This window comes from Heliangelus exortis, chromosome Z, assembly GCF_036169615.1.
Source record: "Heliangelus exortis chromosome Z, bHelExo1.hap1, whole genome shotgun sequence".
Lineage (NCBI taxonomy): Eukaryota > Metazoa > Chordata > Aves > Apodiformes > Trochilidae > Heliangelus > Heliangelus exortis.
This window is the reverse complement of record NC_092454.1, coordinates 49,902,495-49,915,038: the sequence shown is the minus strand read 5'-3', so window position 1 is coordinate 49,915,038 and position 12,544 is coordinate 49,902,495. Positions and strand designations below refer to the sequence as shown.

Genomic DNA, 12,544 nt, shown 5'->3' with positions numbered 1-12,544 from the left:
GAATTTATAAAAAAAAATAAAATATTCAAAGCCCCTTTCTTTATCTTGACGGAATTTCATGTGCTTATGAAGAACAGGGAGTATGAAGACAACAAAGCAGTGAAGAATCCAAAGCACAAAGACAGAGCAGGAAAACGCAGAGAGACCACTGGAAGTGAAGGAACCTTCCAGAGAGATGATAGTCCAGCTTCTGTTCATATGTAAGTCTGCTGAGTTTGTCCTCCTTGCTCTTCTCTAGTGAATCTTAAAAACTGATGAAAAAGTATCAGTTCCTTACTAGTGCAGTTGTTAGATTAGGAGTTAGCTATATGTAATGGGTAAGGAGAAGCAGCAAATAGTAAGCTATTCTTGCTTCCCAGTTCACATGCTCTTTTTATGAACTCCTCACCTTCAATACAGAATTCAGCTTGGCGGGAAGGATGCTTAGATCGCTCCCTTACCAACTCAAAAAAGATCAGGAGACTGCTTCAGTTCCATGGAGAGGGCTGAGGCCAAGTGCCTGTTGCTGTCACAAATCCCATTCTCTTGATGCTGTCGAGGAAAATGGAGAAAGACGTGCCAGTAGTACAGCACTGTTAACAAAACAACTGAAAGTAAGGCCTGACTAAGCCTTATCGAGTAGCTGGGTGCATTTATTGAGGTTTCAGTCCCCTTCCTTGGAGACTTCCAAAGTTCTCAGTACAAATCACTAAAATGGAGGCCACCAGTGGCGAGTAACTTTTTATGTGTAACGCAGTACTGCTTTCCCTCACGTCAAGAAGGAAGCATGAGCTGCTATTACACAAGTACAATTTTGGAGGCCTGAACCAGTAGGCTACAGCAAGGAGTTAACTGGCTTCCCTTCTCAGTCCTCCAGCCATCCTCTTGTCTTTTCCAACTTACTACATTTATCAGTTTACTGTGTGCATGTGTAAATATTGCTAGTGAATCTTTTTCATCTTCAAGCTTTTTATAAACGACAGTACACTCATCAGTTTATCTAAAAAAAGCCCTATATTCTGCAGTCCTAACTACAGAATTTGTGAATTTTGGAAAGCACTGGTTTACCAAACCTAGATCTGGAATGTGGAAATAAATAAGAAGCGTAGGTATGGCCATATCTATTCTACTTTTCTATTTTTGGCAATTCTATTTTTAGAAATTCTCTTTTTATTTTTGCGAATTAAGCTTAGACTGAGCTGTACTGCTATCTTGTATTGGACAGGAAAGTTAAGGAGCAACTGAAGAAATGGAAAAGGGAAGCTTTTAAACCCTTTAAGTCTGCTTTGCCACAGAAAAGTGACAGCAGGAATGTACGTGCGATATTGAATAGAAGTAGTCAAGTTACTTCTGTTGTAGAGGCTGTTTAAACTCCGGGGTTACGTCTTGCAGGTGTAGTAAGCATTAACGTAGAAAGCAGAATGCCATTATTTCCCTCAAATTCCCTTCAGCTGCCAAAGCAATACCAATATGGCATCTATACACCTGCTTAGTTCTGTCAAAGCTTCTGAAGAAATCTTTTGCTGCAGAACAAGCTAACCGTTTACACCAAAAGCCAGTGTCATGTTCACGGAGCTTTCTGCTTCATACAGAGATTTGATTCCTCATAGCAAGAGAAGATTCAACAGAACCTGTTCACAGCCTCTGTGAAATTAGTTTGGTAGCATTACAGTATTAGGGGATGATGGCAAGAACATAGCTTGCAAGGTACAGCTGTAAGGTAGAAAGTACTCAGTGACAACTATAGGGTTTTTTCCGAGATTTAGGATTGATGACATAGGCTGAGGGTGCCTTACGTCTGGAGGCAGGCAGTGAATTTATAAAAAAAAATAAAATATTCAAAGCCCCTTTCTTTATCTTGACGGAATTTCATGTGCTTATGAAGAACAGGGAGTATGAAGACAACAAAGCAGTGAAGAATCCAAAGCACAAAGACAGAGCAGGAAAACGCAGAGAGACCACTGGAAGTGAAGGAACCTTCCAGAGAGATGATAGTCCAGCTTCTGTTCATATGTAAGTCTGCTGAGTTTGTCCTCCTTGCTCTTCTCTAGTGAATCTTAAAAACTGATGAAAAAGTATCAGTTCCTTACTAGTGCAGTTGTTAGATTAGGAGTTAGCTATATGTAATGGGTAAGGAGAAGCAGCAAATAGTAAGCTATTCTTGCTTCCCAGTTCACATGCTCTTTTTATGAACTCCTCACCTTCAATACAGAATTCAGCTTGGCGGGAAGGATGCTTAGATCGCTCCCTTACCAACTCAAAAAAGATCAGGAGACTGCTTCAGTTCCATGGAGAGGGCTGAGGCCAAGTGCCTGTTGCTGTCACAAATCCCATTCTCTTGATGCTGTCGAGGAAAATGGAGAAAGACGTGCCAGTAGTACAGCACTGTTAACAAAACAACTGAAAGTAAGGCCTGACTAAGCCTTATCGAGTAGCTGGGTGCATTTATTGAGGTTTCAGTCCCCTTCCTTGGAGACTTCCAAAGTTCTCAGTACAAATCACTAAAATGGAGGCCACCAGTGGCGAGTAACTTTTTATGTGTAACGCAGTACTGCTTTCCCTCACGTCAAGAAGGAAGCATGAGCTGCTATTACACAAGTACAATTTTGGAGGCCTGAACCAGTAGGCTACAGCAAGGAGTTAACTGGCTTCCCTTCTCAGTCCTCCAGCCATCCTCTTGTCTTTTCCAACTTACTACATTTATCAGTTTACTGTGTGCATGTGTAAATATTGCTAGTGAATCTTTTTCATCTTCAAGCTTTTTATAAACGACAGTACACTCATCAGTTTATCTAAAAAAAGCCCTATATTCTGCAGTCCTAACTACAGAATTTGTGAATTTTGGAAAGCACTGGTTTACCAAACCTAGATCTGGAATGTGGAAATAAATAAGAAGCGTAGGTATGGCCATATCTATTCTACTTTTCTATTTTTGGCAATTCTATTTTTAGAAATTCTCTTTTTATTTTTGCGAATTAAGCTTAGACGGAGCTGTACTGCTATCTTGTATTGGACAGGAAAGTTAAGGAGCAACTGAAGAAATGGAAAAGGGAAGCTTTTAAACCCTTTAAGTCTGCTTTGCCACAGAAAAGTGACAGCAGGAATGTACGTGCGATATTGAATAGAAGTAGTCAAGTTACTTCTGTTGTAGAGGCTGTTTAAACTCCGGGGTTACGTCTTGCAGGTGTAGTAAGCATTAACGTAGAAAGCAGAATGCCATTATTTCCCTCAAATTCCCTTCAGCTGCCAAAGCAATACCAATATGGCATCTATACACCTGCTTAGTTCTGTCAAAGCTTCTGAAGAAATCTTTTGCTGCAGAACAAGCTAACCGTTTACACCAAAAGCCAGTGTCATGTTCACGGAGCTTTCTGCTTCATACAGAGATTTGATTCCTCATAGCAAGAGAAGATTCAACAGAACCTGTTCACAGCCTCTGTGAAATTAGTTTGGTAGCATTACAGTATTAGGGGATGATGGCAAGAACATAGCTTGCAAGGTACAGCTGTAAGGTAGAAAGTACTCAGTGACAACTATAGGGTTTTTTCCGAGATTTAGGATTGATGACATAGGCTGAGGGTGCCTTACGTCTGGAGGCAGGCAGTGAATTTATAAAAAAAAATAAAATATTCAAAGCCCCTTTCTTTATCTTGACGGAATTTCATGTGCTTATGAAGAACAGGGAGTATGAAGACAACAAAGCAGTGAAGAATCCAAAGCACAAAGACAGAGCAGGAAAACGCAGAGAGACCACTGGAAGTGAAGGAACCTTCCAGAGAGATGATAGTCCAGCTTCTGTTCATATGTAAGTCTGCTGAGTTTGTCCTCCTTGCTCTTCTCTAGTGAATCTTAAAAACTGATGAAAAAGTATCAGTTCCTTACTAGTGCAGTTGTTAGATTAGGAGTTAGCTATATGTAATGGGTAAGGAGAAGCAGCAAATAGTAAGCTATTCTTGCTTCCCAGTTCACATGCTCTTTTTATGAACTCCTCACCTTCAATACAGAATTCAGCTTGGCGGGAAGGATGCTTAGATCGCTCCCTTACCAACTCAAAAAAGATCAGGAGACTGCTTCAGTTCCATGGAGAGGGCTGAGGCCAAGTGCCTGTTGCTGTCACAAATCCCATTCTCTTGATGCTGTCGAGGAAAATGGAGAAAGACGTGCCAGTAGTACAGCACTGTTAACAAAACAACTGAAAGTAAGGCCTGACTAAGCCTTATCGAGTAGCTGGGTGCATTTATTGAGGTTTCAGTCCCCTTCCTTGGAGACTTCCAAAGTTCTCAGTACAAATCACTAAAATGGAGGCCACCAGTGGCGAGTAACTTTTTATGTGTAACGCAGTACTGCTTTCCCTCACGTCAAGAAGGAAGCATGAGCTGCTATTACACAAGTACAATTTTGGAGGCCTGAACCAGTAGGCTACAGCAAGGAGTTAACTGGCTTCCCTTCTCAGTCCTCCAGCCATCCTCTTGTCTTTTCCAACTTACTACATTTATCAGTTTACTGTGTGCATGTGTAAATATTGCTAGTGAATCTTTTTCATCTTCAAGCTTTTTATAAACGACAGTACACTCATCAGTTTATCTAAAAAAAGCCCTATATTCTGCAGTCCTAACTACAGAATTTGTGAATTTTGGAAAGCACTGGTTTACCAAACCTAGATCTGGAATGTGGAAATAAATAAGAAGCGTAGGTATGGCCATATCTATTCTACTTTTCTATTTTTGGCAATTCTATTTTTAGAAATTCTCTTTTTATTTTTGCGAATTAAGCTTAGACGGAGCTGTACTGCTATCTTGTATTGGACAGGAAAGTTAAGGAGCAACTGAAGAAATGGAAAAGGGAAGCTTTTAAACCCTTTAAGTCTGCTTTGCCACAGAAAAGTGACAGCAGGAATGTACGTGCGATATTGAATAGAAGTAGTCAAGTTACTTCTGTTGTAGAGGCTGTTTAAACTCCGGGGTTACGTCTTGCAGGTGTAGTAAGCATTAACGTAGAAAGCAGAATGCCATTATTTCCCTCAAATTCCCTTCAGCTGCCAAAGCAATACCAATATGGCATCTATACACCTGCTTAGTTCTGTCAAAGCTTCTGAAGAAATCTTTTGCTGCAGAACAAGCTAACCGTTTACACCAAAAGCCAGTGTCATGTTCACGTAGCTTTCTGCTTCATACAGAGATTTGATTCCTCATAGCAAGAGAAGATTCAACAGAACCTGTTCACAGCCTCTGTGAAATTAGTTTGGTAGCATTACAGTATTAGGGGATGATGGCAAGAACATAGCTTGCAAGGTACAGCTGTAAGGTGGAAAGTACTCAGTGACAACTATAGGGTTTTTTCCGAGATTTAGGATTGATGACATAGGCTGAGGGTGCCTTACGTCTGGAGGCAGGCAGTGAATTTATAAAAAAAAATAAAATATTCAAAGCCCCTTTCTTTATCTTGACGGAATTTCATGTGCTTATGAAGAACAGGGAGTATGAAGACAACAAAGCAGTGAAGAATCCAAAGCACAAAGACAGAGCAGGAAAACGCAGAGAGACCACTGGAAGTGAAGGAACCTTCCAGAGAGATGATAGTCCAGCTTCTGTTCATATGTAAGTCTGCTGAGTTTGTCCTCCTTGCTCTTCTCTAGTGAATCTTAAAAACTGATGAAAAAGTATCAGTTCCTTACTAGTGCAGTTGTTAGATTAGGAGTTAGCTATATGTAATGGGTAAGGAGAAGCAGCAAATAGTAAGCTATTCTTGCTTCCCAGTTCACATGCTCTTTTTATGAACTCCTCACCTTCAATACAGAATTCAGCTTGGCGGGAAGGATGCTTAGATCGCTCCCTTACCAACTCAAAAAAGATCAGGAGACTGCTTCAGTTCCATGGAGAGGGCTGAGGCCAAGTGCCTGTTGCTGTCACAAATCCCATTCTCTTGATGCTGTCGAGGAAAATGGAGAAAGACGTGCCAGTAGTACAGCACTGTTAACAAAACAACTGAAAGTAAGGCCTGACTAAGCCTTATCGAGTAGCTGGGTGCATTTATTGAGGTTTCAGTCCCCTTCCTTGGAGACTTCCAAAGTTCTCAGTACAAATCACTAAAATGGAGGCCACCAGTGGCGAGTAACTTTTTATGTGTAACGCAGTACTGCTTTCCCTCACGTCAAGAAGGAAGCATGAGCTGCTATTACACAAGTACAATTTTGGAGGCCTGAACCAGTAGGCTACAGCAAGGAGTTAACTGGCTTCCCTTCTCAGTCCTCCAGCCATCCTCTTGTCTTTTCCAACTTACTACATTTATCAGTTTACTGTGTGCATGTGTAAATATTGCTAGTGAATCTTTTTCATCTTCAAGCTTTTTATAAACGACAGTACACTCATCAGTTTATCTAAAAAAAGCCCTATATTCTGCAGTCCTAACTACAGAATTTGTGAATTTTGGAAAGCACTGGTTTACCAAACCTAGATCTGGAATGTGGAAATAAATAAGAAGCGTAGGTATGGCCATATCTATTCTACTTTTCTATTTTTGGCAATTCTATTTTTAGAAATTCTCTTTTTATTTTTGCGAATTAAGCTTAGACTGAGCTGTACTGCTATCTTGTATTGGACAGGAAAGTTAAGGAGCAACTGAAGAAATGGAAAAGGGAAGCTTTTAAACCCTTTAAGTCTGCTTTGCCACAGAAAAGTGACAGCAGGAATGTACGTGCGATATTGAATAGAAGTAGTCAAGTTACTTCTGTTGTAGAGGCTGTTTAAACTCCGGGGTTACGTCTTGCAGGTGTAGTAAGCATTAACGTAGAAAGCAGAATGCCATTATTTCCCTCAAATTCCCTTCAGCTGCCAAAGCAATACCAATATGGCATCTATACACCTGCTTAGTTCTGTCAAAGCTTCTGAAGAAATCTTTTGCTGCAGAACAAGCTAACCGTTTACACCAAAAGCCAGTGTCATGTTCACGTAGCTTTCTGCTTAATACAGAGATTTGATTCCTCATAGCAAGAGAAGATTCAACAGAACCTGTTCACAGCCTCTGTGAAATTAGTTTGGTAGCATTACAGTATTAGGGGATGATGGCAAGAACATAGCTTGCAAGGTACAGCTGTAAGGTAGAAAGTACTCAGTGACAACTATAGGGTTTTTTCCGAGATTTAGGATTGATGACATAGGCTGAGGGTGCCTTACTTCTGGAGGCAGGCAGTGAATTTATAAAAAAAAATAAAATATTCAAAGCCCCTTTCTTTATCTTGACGGAATTTCATGTGCTTATGAAGAACAGGGAGTATGAAGACAACAAAGCAGTGAAGAATCCAAAGCACAAAGACAGAGCAGGAAAACGCAGAGAGACCACTGGAAGTGAAGGAACCTTCCAGAGAGATGATAGTCCAGCTTCTGTTCATATGTAAGTCTGCTGAGTTTGTCCTCCTTGCTCTTCTCTAGTGAATCTTAAAAACTAATGAAAAAGTATCAGTTCCTTACTAGTGCAGTTGTTAGATTAGGAGTTAGCTATATGTAATGGGTAAGGAGAAGCAGCAAATAGTAAGCTATTCTTGCTTCCCAGTTCACATGCTCTTTTTATGAACTCCTCACCTTCAATACAGAATTCAGCTTGGCGGGAAGGATGCTTAGATCGCTCCCTTACCAACTCAAAAAAGATCAGGAGACTGCTTCAGTTCCATGGAGAGGGCTGAGGCCAAGTGCCTGTTGCTGTCACAAATCCCATTCTCTTGATGCTGTCGAGGAAAATGGAGAAAGACGTGCCAGTAGTACAGCACTGTTAACAAAACAACTGAAAGTAAGGCCTGACTAAGCCTTATCGAGTAGCTGGGTGCATTTATTGAGGTTTCAGTCCCCTTCCTTGGAGACTTCCAAAGTTCTCAGTACAAATCACTAAAATGGAGGCCACCAGTGGCGAGTAACTTTTTATGTGCAACTGCAGTACTGCTTTCCCTCACGTCAAGAAGGAAGCATGAGCTGCTATTGCACAAGTATAATTTTGGAGGCTTGAACCAGTAAGCTACAGCAAGGAGTTAACTGGCTTCCCTTCTCAGTCCTCCAACCATCCTCTTGTCTTTTCCAACTTATTACATTTATCAGTTTATTGTGTGTATGTATCAATATTGCTTGTGAATATTTTTACAAATAATGTTACACTCATCAGTTTGTATAAAAAAACCCTGTATTCTGCAGTCCTAACTACAGAATTTGTGGATTTTGGAAAGCAGAAAAAAACACGGGGAAGTGAAAACAGCACACATTCAGCATTGCATTAGATCCTCTGGACTGAACACCTCTGCCAACAGGGTCTCTAAGCTACAGGATACACATGAAAACATTTTACCAAACCTGCCACAGATGAGAATGAGAACGGTGGTTCTGTTCTACCACGAACAGACTCTTTTCCACAGCAACCGGTTGGATGAGGAGTACCTGACGGAGAAATCCACAGAAGCAGGAAAACATATCAAAACCAGCATCCTGTTACGAATGAGCTGTATTTAAATGTGCACACCAGGAGGTTTCGTTCTAGATGGCCTTTTTATAAGCGCTGCACATCTCTGTGGCACCTGGTAGCGGAGTTTTTATTTCTCATGCACGTACTGCCCTAGCAATCACTCAGTTACATCTTTTTCTCACCCGGCAATACCTCTCCGTACATGAACATACCTGCCCGTGGCACAGCCAGCACCCATCTTCGTATGCCCTGCAGCGTTGCAGGGCACCAGCCTCCCTCATCCGTTTGTGCTGAAGCGTCTCGCCGCCATCTCAGCACTGCAAGCCGTGCCCACGTTGCCTCTCACGTTGCTGCTCAACTTCCTTGGTGAAGAGAAGGGGAAAACCGAGCGTTACGGCCCGCCGGCCTTCCGGCCCGGCCCCTCCTGTGCGCACACGGCTCAATGTTGGGGGCCGGGGGACCCGGCAACACGTCCCGCCGCTTCCCCGCTTCGAAGTCAGCCAGCCGCCCACCTCAGCCCCCACTGCAGAACCCAGAGGGCCCGACCCAACCCGCTCCGCTGCGGACTGCTTTGCCTCCCTGCCGCGGCCGCCGCCATCTTCTCTCGCCGTGACGTTCTCCCTGCGGCAGCACGGGGCGGAGGCGGCGGAGGGAGGAGCGGGGCCCGCCCGGACCGACGGCGGCGACGGGGAACCGCGCCCCGCGTTTGAGATGGAAGATGGGAACGGCTTCTGTTTGATCCTCTGTCTGCACAATGGGAATAGTCGTACTTGTTTTCAGCCCCTTTGAAGAGATAATCAAAGCTGTGTAGACGCTGTCCTGGGCAACCAGTGTACGTGGCCCTGTTTGAGCAGGGGCTTGGACAAGGTGGTAGCAGAAGTGGCTTTCTAGGTATACCATGAACTTAACTCTTAGGTTCACTTCTGATCCCGAATTTTCAAAACTAGTTATGGAGCTATTTGAGCTCTTCTGTGGCTGTCTGGCCTCTGGTGATGCCGTCCTCCTGCAAGGAGATCGTTCTGCTCCTCCCGAGCTGCAGGTTTACTCATCAGCTGCCTGCTCGGCAGAGCATCCTTTCTGGGCACTCCAATGCCCGCGGCATGGCCGGGCAGCCCCCGGCAAGTCACACTGGCAACAGGCATGCCCCGGCGGCAGGCAGCCGGGTAGCCGGACGTTCCCATCTTCCATCTCAAACGCTGGGCGCGGTTCCCCCTCCCCGTCGCCGCCGTCGGTCCGGGCGGGCCCCGCTCCTCCCTCCGCCGCAGGGAGAACGTCACGGCGAGAGAAGATGGCGGCGGCCGCGGCAGGGAGGCAAAGCAGTTCGCAGCGGAGCGGGTTGGGTCGGGCCCTCTGGGTTCTGCAGTGGGGGCTGAGGTGGGCGGCTGGCTGACTTCGAAGCGGGGAAGCGGCGGGACGTGTTGCCGGGTCCCCCGGCCCCCAACATTGAGCCGTGTGCGCACAGGAGGGGCCGGGCCGGAAGGCCGGCGGGCCGTAACGCTCGGTTTTCCCCTTCTCTTCACCAAGGAAGTTGAGCAGCAACGTGAGAGGCAACGTGGGCACGGCTTGCAGTGCTGAGATGGCGGCGAGACGCTTCAGCACAAACGGATGAGGGAGGCTGGTGCCCTGCAACGCTGCAGGGCATACGAAGATGGGTGCTGGCTGTGCCACGGGCAGGTATGTTCATGTACGGAGAGGTATTGCCGGGTGAGAAAAAGATGTAACTGAGTGATTGCTAGGGCAGTACGTGCGTGAGAAATAAAAACTCCGCTACCAGGTGCCACAGAGATGTGCAGCGCTTATAAAAAGGCCATCTAGAACGAAACCTCCTGTGTGCACATTTAAATACAGCTCATTCGTAAAAGGATGCTGGTTTTGATATCTCTTCCTGCTTCTATGGATTTCTCCGTCAGGTACTCTTCATCCAACCGGTTGCTGTGGAAAAGAGTCTGTTCGTGGTAGAACAGAACCACCGTTCTCATTCTCATCTGTGGCAGGTTTGGTAAAATGTTTTCATGTGTATCCTGTAGCTTAGAGACCCTGTTGGCAGAGGTGTTCAGTCCAGAGGATTTAATGCAATGATGAATGTGTGCTGTTTTCACTTCCCCGTGTTTTTTTCTGCACTGAAGATATGGCCATACCTACCCTTCTTATTTATTTCCAAATTCCAGTTTTAAGTTTGGTAAATCAGTGCCTTCCAAAATCCACAAATTCTGTAGTTTGGACTACAGAATATAGGGTTTTTTTATACAAACTGATGAGTGTACCATTATTTGTAAAAATATTCACTAGCAATATTTATACATATTACATTTATCAGTTTATTGTGTGTAAGTTGGAAAAGACAAGAGGATGGTTGGAGGACTGAGAAGGTAAGCCAGTTAACTCCTTGCTGTAGCTTACTGGTTCAAGCCTCCAAAATTGTACTTGTGCAATAGCAGCTCATGCTTCCTTCTTGACGTGAGGGAAAGCAGTACTGCAGTTGCACATAAAAAGTTACTCGCCACCGGTGGCTTCCATTTTAGTGATTTGTACTGAGAACTTTGGAAGTCTCCAAGGAAGGGGACTGAAACCTCAATAAATGCACCCAGCTACTCGATAAGGCTTAGTCAGGCCTTACTTTCAGTTGTTTTGTTAACAGTGCTGTACTACTGGCACGTCTTTCTCCATTTTCCTCGACAGCATCAAGAGAATGGGATTTGTGACAGCAACAGACACTTGGCCCCAGCCCTCTCCATGGAACTGAAGCAGTCCGTGCTCGACCACATGAGAACATGCCTCTTGCAGAAGGTTAATGATGTCCTACTTAAAAAACTTCATGAGATGCAAACTCATTCAGATACTTTCAAGTTACCTCTTTTCATGGCAAAAATAAACCAGCGATTGACTTTTCTGAGAGCTGTTCATTGAAAAACTGTGGAGAGGAAGGCTAAGGTTCCAGCTAAGATCTGTACAACAAGTACAGGTCAACTTAAAAAAAAATAAATAGAATTTTTTTCCTCCTGGTAGCAGAAGTACCTTTTTAGATATATGATGAACTTAACGTGCAGCTGTTTCATAATAATTTTTTTCACAGCTAAAATTTGTAATTTTCAATGTAAGAATGCAACGGCAAAGTAAGCCAATAATGTTTAGCTGTCACTAAAACAGTAAAAAAAAAGTAACTGCTTACAAACACAAACAGTGGACTAACTGTGACTAAATTAAGCACTATTGCTGTAAGCATTCATAATGCTCATAACTCTTATCTTCAGTTAGGTGTGCCTCAGGTTGTTAAATCTGTGTTCTTTGCAGAGATTGAATATGCTGGTTTATATTGTATGCATCTGAAGTTACATTGAAGAGAAATAGCTAGCAACTTGTCCTTTCTTTACCCAACACTGCCTGACAGTTAGTTGCCTGCGTGATCCAAGGGGAAGGTGAGCCTACCAAGTTTCCTTTACTCTCATTTTAGAAGGGCATTCTTATACAGCACAGGCACAACATAGTTACCAAGAAGCACACTGCTTAAATTTACAATGATTTATTGTGTTTTGAACATTCAATAAATACGAAGCTTTTAGCTTCACATTTGGTAATCCTCCCCCACCCACAATGAGATGGTTGGAGATTTTTTCTGGCATAAGCTCCATTGCCAGCAATGGATGTATCCTAACAAGAGCTTAATAAGTACACACACAGCAGCTTTCTAAACATACCTGCTCATTTAAAGGCATGATAAACATTTACTAACCAAATCTCAAGTGAGTTCTTCACAGAAGAAAATTCTGCTGTAAGCTGCCTCTGAACATTTTCTGCAGTGCTGGTGGTTTACTGCACAGAGTATTTATTTTTGAAGAGTGCTGATGAATCAGTAAGAAAACAAAGATTTCCCCCCCCCCCCCCCCCTCCCATTTAAGGTAAGGTGAAATATGTAACTAGTACTGAACAGTGTTTCTCTTGCTGAGCATTTCATGGCAAGCATGAATAAACAGAGAAAGTAGCAACATGTTACTCTGTTAGTAGGGAATTTTTTTTGTTGGTTTCAGCTTGCTTTTAAACCACTGTTCAGATATTAAAGGTATTACATTTCAACTTAACATGTATGTTTTGTGTGTGACTTTCCACAAGAGTTGTGTTAAAAACA

General features: G+C 43.3%; 2 long non-coding RNA genes and 6 other non-coding genes across 8 annotated transcripts; 2 read left to right on the top strand and 6 right to left on the bottom strand.

Annotated features, from left to right (window-relative positions):
* Positions 1 to 722: 722 nt before the first annotated feature.
* Positions 723 to 855, bottom strand: LOC139790478 (small nucleolar RNA SNORA47). The gene has a single exon (XR_011723520.1). It is a non-coding gene; the product is annotated as a small nucleolar RNA SNORA47 (small nucleolar RNA).
* Positions 856 to 2,514: 1,659 nt separating this feature from the next.
* Positions 2,515 to 2,647, bottom strand: LOC139790476 (small nucleolar RNA SNORA47). The gene has a single exon (XR_011723519.1). It is a non-coding gene; the product is annotated as a small nucleolar RNA SNORA47 (small nucleolar RNA).
* Positions 2,648 to 4,306: 1,659 nt separating this feature from the next.
* On the bottom strand, positions 4,307 to 4,439 carry LOC139790474 (small nucleolar RNA SNORA47). Its single transcript, XR_011723517.1, has one exon. It is a non-coding gene; the product is annotated as a small nucleolar RNA SNORA47 (small nucleolar RNA).
* Positions 4,440 to 6,098: 1,659 nt separating this feature from the next.
* Positions 6,099 to 6,231, bottom strand: LOC139790473 (small nucleolar RNA SNORA47). Its single transcript, XR_011723516.1, has one exon. It is a non-coding gene; the product is annotated as a small nucleolar RNA SNORA47 (small nucleolar RNA).
* Positions 6,232 to 7,574: 1,343 nt separating this feature from the next.
* On the bottom strand, positions 7,575 to 9,142 carry LOC139790078 (uncharacterized). Its single transcript, XR_011723369.1, has 4 exons — positions 8,934 to 9,142; positions 8,634 to 8,783; positions 8,313 to 8,396; positions 7,575 to 7,699 (listed from the first exon to the last, which is right to left on the bottom strand). It is a non-coding gene; the product is annotated as an uncharacterized lncRNA (long non-coding RNA).
* Positions 7,887 to 8,024, bottom strand: LOC139790465 (small nucleolar RNA SNORA47). Its single transcript, XR_011723507.1, has one exon. It is a non-coding gene; the product is annotated as a small nucleolar RNA SNORA47 (small nucleolar RNA).
* Positions 9,143 to 9,677: 535 nt separating the features above from the next.
* On the top strand, positions 9,678 to 12,497 carry LOC139790077 (uncharacterized). The gene is made up of 4 exons (XR_011723368.1): positions 9,678 to 9,795; positions 9,946 to 10,095; positions 10,332 to 10,415; positions 11,101 to 12,497. It is a non-coding gene; the product is annotated as an uncharacterized lncRNA (long non-coding RNA).
* Positions 10,776 to 10,913, top strand: LOC139790462 (small nucleolar RNA SNORA47). The gene has a single exon (XR_011723504.1). It is a non-coding gene; the product is annotated as a small nucleolar RNA SNORA47 (small nucleolar RNA).
* Positions 12,498 to 12,544: the final 47 nt, after the last annotated feature.